This window comes from Muntiacus reevesi, chromosome 5 (assembly GCF_963930625.1).
Source record: "Muntiacus reevesi chromosome 5, mMunRee1.1, whole genome shotgun sequence".
Taxonomy (NCBI): domain Eukaryota; kingdom Metazoa; phylum Chordata; class Mammalia; order Artiodactyla; family Cervidae; genus Muntiacus; species Muntiacus reevesi.
Genome location: NC_089253.1, coordinates 90,047,878 through 90,056,780, shown reverse-complemented (window position 1 = coordinate 90,056,780; position 8,903 = coordinate 90,047,878).

Genomic DNA, 8,903 nt, shown 5'->3' with positions numbered 1-8,903 from the left:
GACCACGCACAGATCACAGCCGACCATGTGTGGCGGCAGGGTCAAGCTGCCCCAAGTGTGTGCGCCTGTGTGCAATGTCACTTCAGTCATGCCTGACTCTGTGACCCTAAGGACGGTAGCCCTCTAGGCTCCTCTGTCCACAGGATTCTCCAAGCAAGAATACTGCAGTGGGTTGCCATTCCTTCCACGGGATCTCCTGCATTGGCAGGCGGGTTCTTTACCACTAGCGCCATCTGGGAAGGCCTGAAGATGGAGCCACAAACACGTCTGAGTTCACTGATCTTGACGTCCTCTGAGGCTGTGACCTCAGGAGGCCAAAGGGCCCAGTTCTTAGCAGCCCTCTCCTCCAGGGAGCCTGTGAGTGCTTGCCGAGGAAGAACCCAAAGAAGAAGTGAAAGTGAAAGTGAAGTCGCTCAGTCGTGTCCGACTCTTTGTGACCCCGCGGACTGTAGCTCAGTCGTGTCCAGACTCTGCAACCCCGCGAGCTGTAGCCTACCAGGCTCCACCATCCATGGGATTCTCCAGGCAAGAATACTGGAGTGGGTTGCCATTTCCTTCTCCAGGGGATCTTCCCCACCCAGGGATTGAACCCAGGCCTTCCGCATTAGGGGCAGATGCTTTAACCTCTGAGCCACCAGGGAAGCCCCAGGAAGAACCCAAGACTTCCTCAAAAGTCACACCCGCCCCCCTGCTCAGAGCTCCCACCCAGCCCTACATTGGGACAAGGAGACCCAGCTGAGAGGGCTGTGGGTGGACAACCCCCCTGGTTTCTGAAAGGGATTTAGATGTGTCTATTATCATCTCACTAATGTCATCTGTTGTCTCCTTGTGAAAGGGAAATAAGTTTCTTGTAGAAAATCTACAAATATAAGTGAGCAAAAAAGAAAATGACCCATAATCTCACAATTAAAATATTGGTGTCTACTCTTTTTTTTCTACATATGTATCTTCATCTTTCTACCCACTGCATTTTGTCACTTTATTTCTCACTTTACACTATCATGGGCCTATTTCGATATCAAGTGTGCTTTCTCATCCCTGTTAAAGGATGCCTTCCCGGAGAGCACAAGCAGGTAATCTGATCTTCCCTTACTGCCAAGCATCTAGAAGGCTTGTCAATTCCTGCTTTTTATCATTGGGACAGGGGTAAGCATCTTGTGGGAACCTGTGTCTTCTGTACCTAAAGACTGTTCTTAGGATAGGTGTTGGGGGTTTTATTCTAACACAGATTTATCAGGAACCCAAAGCATTTTATATGCATTGCCTGGTTACATTCTAGAAAGAAAAAGAAGGTGATCTAGGGTTTGTTTTTTTGTGTTGGGAGTTTTTTTCCCTTCAAAAATTCTTTATCTGACTTCAGCTTTGGTTTAGCTTTGGTTTAGCCTGGTTCCCAGACAGCTTATGTGGTGTGATAGACGGTCAGAGGGTCCAAGTTCCCTGGTCATGTTGGTAAAGAGATGGTCCCCACCTCAATTTGGCCTCCAGGGAGGGACTTGGGGGTGGGTGGGGGGAAAAGGGAGGTGAGCAGGTGCTCAGCACCAAGTCCAGCAGAGAAGCTCGGTTTTCATAGTCTGGGCCGCACGTGAGGTTGTATGTCAGAAAAGAGGTGTGCTGATTGAAAAGAAAAATCACCAACAGCATACCAGCCACCTTGCCTACTAGCTGTGTGACACTCGGACCACTCCATGCAACATAAGCAGAAGGACCTAGTGGACCTCCTGTCCCTCCTGAGGGGCAATCAGAGACAGATGCCCCCTGTTAGAGGATGTTTGGGGGGTCTGGAGTGGCTCCACCACTGAAAAATGCTTTTTTTTGGTGGGGCGGGGGGTGTGCTGCACTGGGTCTTCATTGCAGTGAGCAGGGGTTATTCTCTAGTTTCAATGTGGGGGCTTCTCATTGTAGTGGTTTCTCTGGCAGAACACAGGCTTTAGAGCGCAAAGTCAGTAAGTTGGGGCTTGAGGGCTTAGTTGCCTGGAGCCATGGGGAATCTTCCTGTGCCAGGGATCGAACCCATATCCCCTGCATTGGCAGGCAGATTCTTAACCACTGGACCACCAGGGAAGTCCTGCAAAAATGCTTTTTGTGGTGGCAGCTCTGAGGGCATTTTGTTACAGAGGGTAAAAGTGGGGGAAGCTGCTCTCAGCCCCAAAGCATCTGGAGGGGACAGCAAGTGGGCTAGATTATGGTGAAGGAGGGGAGAGAACCAGGATTCCTGTGCGTCTTCTTCATCCATAACTAGATTTTTCACAATAAGCATTGTGTTGTCCCTAGAGTGCGCCAGGCTGTGCCAGGCACTGGGGCTACCATGTTGGGCAGAACAGAGGTGCCCCTGCTCCCCAGGGGCTACACGGAGCAGGAGGGCGGGCTTAGGTAAGCACCCAGTGAGCACACAACGGCACACCTGAAAGGACTTTGAAGTCATGGGTCATAGTCCCCTGAGGTTCGAGATGAAACTTTAAGGCAAGATGAGCCAGGTCACTGTAAGTAGGAGTAAGTGCTTATGCAGAGGCCCCAGGGTGGCCTGAGGAATCGGAAGGTTACTGTGAAAAAAACCCTGGGATGGAGGGTGTGAGTAGCTCCAGCTGAACGCAGGAGAGCAGAAGTCACCCACAAAGGAGGGCATTTGTCACCCACAAAGGGCACATTAGGAATTTTAGACTTCATCCTAAGAGCAAAGGGAAAGCCAGTGCAGAGTGCAAGCAAGGAAGAGACAGGAGCAAACGAGCGTTTTTAAAAGATGATTTGTCGGGACTTCCCTGATGGTCCAGTGGTTAAGAATCTGCCTGCCAAAGCAATGGACATGGATTCAACCCCATGGCCAGTGAAGACTCCACATGCCAAGGGGCAGTTTAGGCCATGAGCCCCAACTACTGAAGCCCTGGCTCCCTAGAGACCGTGCTCTGCAACAAGAGAAGCCACCACCAGGAAAAGCCCTCGAGCCTCAACTACAGAGTAGCCCCTTGCTCTTCACAACTAGAGGGGGAAAAAAAAGCCAACGCAGCAACAAAGACCAAGAGGAGCCAAAAATAAATAAGTAAATAAAATTATAAAAAATAAAAATTGTTCAATTTTTGGAGAACCAAGTAAGATCTGGGCCCAAAATTTATAAGCATAACAGCATTTCTGTGTTTGGTCTTTTCCTTTACTTAACTGAATTATTTGCTAGATAGCTTTGAATAACATCACCAACTCAATGGCCATGAACTTGGGCAAACTTCTGGAGACAGTGAGGGACAGGGAGGCCCTTGCTGCAGTCTATCGGGTCTCAAAGAGCTGGACCCGACTTAGTGACTGAACAACAGTAGCAAGCTTGAATCGAGTGTGGCAATTAACAACTTAATACGCATGGAGGGGCTTCCTGACTGCTTGCGGCACCTCAGCCGGAGTCAGGCAGCCTGTGTATCAGGGTGCGCTACTGGGGCTGCTCGTTGCCTTCTGCAGAAAGAATTTCTTTAAACAACTTGAACTCTTCCATTTTAATACCAGTGGAACCCTCCAAGTTCATCCATCTAAATCACGTGTGTCAGCATAAATCCATGTGGCGTAGCCCTCGCTTGTCCACCAAATTACCAGAACATCCCCTGAGAATTGCCAGATGCCACCAGGGGATGTGTGATTGCCCCCCTTTCAACTTGCTTAGACATGATGCTGGAAGAATAATGGGGTTAAGGGAAAGCTCGTGGTTTTCTGGGATTGACTTGACTAGATCTAGTCCAGGGCAGCCATCCATCAACCGGTTAGGGCCTTTAATAACCTTGAGGCCTGCCTGCAGCTGCTGAGAGGTTTGCTGAGCTGGGATTGTGTCTGGAGATTTGATTTTCTGTTTGCAGAGACATCAACAGTTTATCATGAACTTGCAGCTTCCAAATTCACTGCAGTGGAGCCCAAGGAACATGGACCTCTTTTTGACCTTAAAAATAGCAAAGTGGGCAGGAGAGTTGGGTTCAATATTTCATTTTTATTTGGCTCCTTCACTCCAATCTGCCAAATTACCAACTGCATTAGTTGATGACTTTATAGAAGGGCTGGTATAAATGGCCCCAAATGACCCCTGGCACAGCCAAGCAGTATAGGAAGAGGCCACATCAGCAGGTCTCTTTTTCTGCTTCCGTGCTGAGCAAGCAGTAGTCAGCCTGAAGTTGTTTCTCAACACATTTTGTTGACCTTGTATATTTCCCCCACAAAATCACTAGAACACATGGAATTGCTATGGATTTCCAAACATTAATCTATGTAGAAATAAAATACAGAGTTCTTTCTAGTAGTAATATCAGTTTATTCATTGTGAAGATTGTACCAGATGCTAGCAATAGTGGACGCTAGATGTAGGGTAAAGAGGAATTCTCTGTGCCTTCTTTTCTGTAAATCTAAAATTGTTTCAAAGTAAAATGTTTATTTTAAAAAATTTATTTCCAGAACTTGGGGGGTCCTTGGTCATTACAATAACACTGGTTAATGGGATGGTTGTCTTAATTATTTTTCTTATGCATTTCCCTCCTAAAAAATATCCCTAATCTTCTACTTGATCACTAACTCATTATTAGAAACACAACAGGGACTTCCCTGGTGGCTCTGTGGATTAAAATTTGCCTGCTGGTGCAGGAGACATCAGTTCAGTCCCTGGTCTGGGAAAATTCCACATGCCTCGAAGCAACTAAGCCCAAGAGCCACAATTCCTGAGCCCGAATGCTATAATTACTGAAGTCTGTGAGCCTAGAGGCTATGCTCAGCAACAAGAGAGGCCATCACAATGAGAAGCCCACTCACCACAACAAAGACTCACCATAGCCAAAAATCAATCGATGCATTAATTAAATAAAGAAATAAACCATAAAGAAACACACCAGCTAAATTTTTGTAGTGTCTTTTTAAAGGTATTAACATTGTACATGATGGCAACTTAAAAGCTTTCAACTTGCAACTAACAGACTTAGTTCAAACTGGACCAGCACCTCTTGTTGGAAAGAACATGAGAGACCACGGGACACATTTTACAGATGAGGAAACTGAGGCACTGCCTTTCCCCGTGATAACACACAACATCAGCAGGAATCTTATGCATGCTCTGGATTCGGATCCTGAACTTGCCGACTTTTAAAATCAGTGGTTCTCAAACTTTCATGTGCACAGGACTCCTTAAAAGTCTGAACCTTCAATCTGAGAAGGAACCCAGATATCTGCATTTCTAACAAGCTCCAGAGACGGTGCTCAGTGTGTTGCCAGATGAAGGGGCCCTGAGGGTGTTTCCAGGAGCAGCACCGGCTCTCCACCACCTCCAAGCTTCCTTCTGATCCCAGGCTGGCATTTAGAGCCCACTTCCTGACGCAGGACCCACCAAGATCCCCCAAGTAATGCCCACACACCAGCCGGAATCCTTGCCTCACCAACACACAGCTCTAAAATTCTAAGCCTGAATCACTGATTCTCAGCCTTGGCAGGATACTGCAATCACCTGTTGTTTAGTCACTAAGTTGTGTTCAACTCTGTTCAGACCCCATGGACTGTAGCCCGCCAGGCTCCTCTGTCCCTGGGATTTCCCAGACAAGAATACTGGACTGGGGGATCTTCCCAACCCAAGGATCGAACCCGCATCTCCTGCATTGGCAGGCAGATTCTTTACCACTGAGCCAACTGGGAAGCCTGGGGAACTTTAAAAAAGTGCTGATGCTGGTTCCCACCCCCAGGGATCCAGATGAGCTAAATGAGCTAGGGAAGGGGGAAAATATGGAGGCATATAAACAAGAGATCAAGCAAAGCACTTTTGGGGTGACTTCCCTGGTGGTCCAGTGGTTGAGAATCTGCCTTGCAGTGCCAAGGACTTGGGTTCGATCCCTGGTCGGGGAACTAAGACCCCACACACTGCAGAGCAAGTAAGCCTAAACACTGCAACTGGAGAGTCTGTGTGCTGCCAACGAAAGATCCGCATGCCGCAACTAAGACCTGATACAGCCAAATAAATAATTAAAAAAAAAAAAATGATTCCTTCACCTGTTAGATTCTCAGAGGCTGACCTTCATTTCGCAATCCCTGTTTGCTCTCCTGCACTTTCTGCGGGACCCAAAACGGGAAACGAACTAAATGTCCATCCACAATGGAATGGATAAAAAATTACAGTAAAAGTGGACTTTTGCACATGTAGACACTGACACCGCTATGAAATGAACAGATTTTTTTCTATGTGCAACAAAATGGATGAACTCATGGGCTTCCCCGGTGACTCAGTGGTAAAGAGTCCACCTGCCCGTGCAGAAGACGGGTTCAATCCCTGATCCTGGAAGATCCCACAAGCCTCAGAGCAACTAAACCCCTATGCCACAACTACTGAGCCTGTGCTCCAGAGCCCGGGAACTGCAACCACTGCAGCTCCTGCGCTTAACAGCCTGTGCTCCACAACAAGAGAAGCCCCCACAATGAGAAACCCCTGCTCACCCAACTAGAAAAAAGCCCACATGGCAACAAAGACCTAGCACGACCAAAAACTAACTAAATAAACAAAATGATTTTTTTAATAGATGAACTCATAATACAGCATTGAACACACAACTGAACACATAAATACATAAAAATTTCAAAACCAGGGTCTCCTCTGATAGTCCCAGGTTAAGACTCCACCTTGCCAATGCAGGGCGCACGGGTTCAGTCACTAGTCCAGGAAACGAAGATCCCACATGCTGGAAGGAGTGTCCAAAACATTGAATAAATAAAAAGATACATTAAAAAATAATTTAAAACAGAGTTTCCCCAGCGGTCCAGTGGTTGAGAGTCCTCCTTACAATGCAGGGGACGAGGGTTTGATCCTGATCTGGGAAGACCCCACAGGCCTCCGAGCAACCAAGCCCGTGCGCCACGACTACTGAACCTGAGCTTTAGAGCCTGGGAACCACAACTACTGAAGCCCTCGCACCTAGAACCTGTGCTCTGCCACAGGAGAAACCACCGCAACAGGAGAAGCCCACACACTGCAACAGGAGGCTAGCCCCTGCTCACTGTAGCTAAATAAAGACCACACACAGCAACAAAGACCCACCACGGCCAAAAAAAAAAAAAAAAATTTTTAAAAGTAATAATTAAAAATAAATACATTTGCTAAAACAAAAGTTTAAAATCAGATAATAATCTATAAGGTTAGAATCACAATAGTGGTTGTAAAATTAAGAAGGACCCCATGGGGCCTTCCTGGGAACAGATTCCAGTGTCTCCCTCCCACCTCTTATTTGTACCTCTTAGGTCTTCTCTGAGTTTCAAAGAGCAAATATAAACAGAGAAGTGAGAAAATGCAGAAACAAAGGAAAACAGTCAAGCAAGACAAAATTCTAATAGTTAAACCATAAAACAAAGTCAATGACCTTTAGTTCCTTCTCAAGGACTGTAGATAATATACTGAGCCATATCTTTGAGCTGTTTTGCAGATGCTAAAACCGCCACCAGGTGGAAGAAGTTAACTGCTTGCTGACCACCAGTACCTAGACCCCACGCCAGTTGGAGCCAGAAGGTTGATGATGCTGACTCCTGAAATACCACCCAGTTGCCTCACCTCCCAACCAATCAGAAGACTGTCCACACACTGATCAGGGACCCTGAGACCTTCTCCCCCACCTTGCCTTTAAAAATTCTTCCCTGGGGGCTTCCCTGGTGATCCAGTGGTTAAGAATCCACCGTGCAATGTGGGGGACACAGGTTCAATCCCTGGTCAGGGACTGAGGATCCCACACACCGCAAAGCAACTAAGCCCACATGCCACAAACTACTGAGCCTTTGCATTCTGGAGCCCATGAACCACAACTAGGGAGTCCATGTGCCGAAACAAAGATCCTGTGTGCTGCAGCTAAGACCCGATGCAGTCACATAAATAAATAGGAAAAAAAAAACCTTCCCCGAAAGCCACTGGGGAGTTCAGGTCTTCTGAGCACAAGCTGCCCATTCTCCGTGCTTGGCCCCACCTTAGGCACCTGCACTAAACACTGTCCTTTCCTTCACCACAGCCCAGTGTAGGTAGATTGGCTTCCTATGCATTGTCGGGTGAGCACAGCCAAGTCTGATTTGTATCAGTTAGTCTTTGAGGGGATGGAAAGTGCCTAGAAGAGAACCTGGAGAGGTGGTGTTCTAGGCACTTATCATGTTTTCTTTCCTGAGCTGGATGCAGCTGGTATGGCTTGTGAAAACTCATCAAGCTGTACACTTAGGATTTGTATGCTTTCCTGTCTAGAGGATGTTATGGACTGAACTGTGCTCCCCTAAAATTCATATGTTGAGCTCTAACCCTCAATGTGACTGTATTTGGGGAAACAGACTCTTTAAGGAGGTCATTAAGATTAAATGAGGTCATCAGTCAAAAAATGAGCCAAAGAACTAAATAGACATTTCTCCTAAGAAGGGATACAGATGGCTAACAAACGTATGAAAAGATGCTAAACATCACTCATTATCAGAGAAATGCAAACCAAAACCACAATGAGATACCATCTCACACAGGTCACAATGACTGCCATCAAAAAGTCTACAAACAATAAATGCTGGAGAGGATGTGGAGAAAAGGGAACCCTCTTACACTGATGGTGGGAATGCAAACTAGTAAAGCCACTATGGAGAACAGTATGCTGCTGCTTCTGCTGCTAAGTCGCTTCAGTCGTGTTGGACTCTGTGCAACCCCACAGATGACAGCCCACCAGGCTCCCCCGTCCCTGGGATTTTCCAGGCAAGAACACTGGAGTGGGTTGTCATTTTCTTCTCCAATGCATGAAAGTGAAAAGTGAAAGTGAAGTCGCTCAGTCGTGTCCAACTCGTAGCGACCCCATGGACTGCAACCTACCAGGCTCCTCCGTCCATGGGATTTTCCAGGCAAGAGTACTGAAGTGCCACTGCCTTCTTGGAAAACAGTATGGAGATTCCTTTAAAAAACTGGG